At 49.3% G+C, this 454-nt stretch overlaps 1 pseudogene; it reads right to left on the minus strand.

Moving 5' to 3' along the window:
- Window positions 1–454, minus strand: part of LOC107467225 (protein ASPARTIC PROTEASE IN GUARD CELL 1-like) — a 1,543-nt pseudogene continuing 1,089 nt past the window's right edge.

Raw genomic sequence — 454 nt, forward strand, 5'->3', positions numbered from 1 at the left:
TTCATATAAAAAAATAATAATGTAAAATTTAAAAAAATAATCGGTTAATGACTCATCACTCATCACTCATCAGCAACTGTTAGCAGAGAAGCCAACGAGGGAATTAGCGAGATCGAAACTGACACGTGTCCCCTGCTGCTGAACATTCCCAATGATGGACAGCGGCGAGTTCGTTGGAGCGAACGCAAAGCAGAAGGTGCCAACGGAGTCAACCGGTATCAGGTAACTGTTAGCATCCAAGGTCAAGACCATCCCACCTTCAAAATGAAACGACACCGTCGGAACCTCCACACTGCCCATCGACGACATGTCGTAGCACGTGTCAAACAACGACACCCCTCTCGCCATCGCCAACCCCTGAGTCCCACTTAAAAACGCCCTTCTCAGCCACTCATACACCTCCCTCCGTAACCGCGTCACCGCCGTCCCCGAATCAATGATCACCCCTCCGATA

This window comes from Arachis duranensis, chromosome 9 (assembly GCF_000817695.3).
Source record: "Arachis duranensis cultivar V14167 chromosome 9, aradu.V14167.gnm2.J7QH, whole genome shotgun sequence".
In the NCBI taxonomy this organism is placed as follows: Eukaryota; Viridiplantae; Streptophyta; class Magnoliopsida; order Fabales; family Fabaceae; genus Arachis; species Arachis duranensis.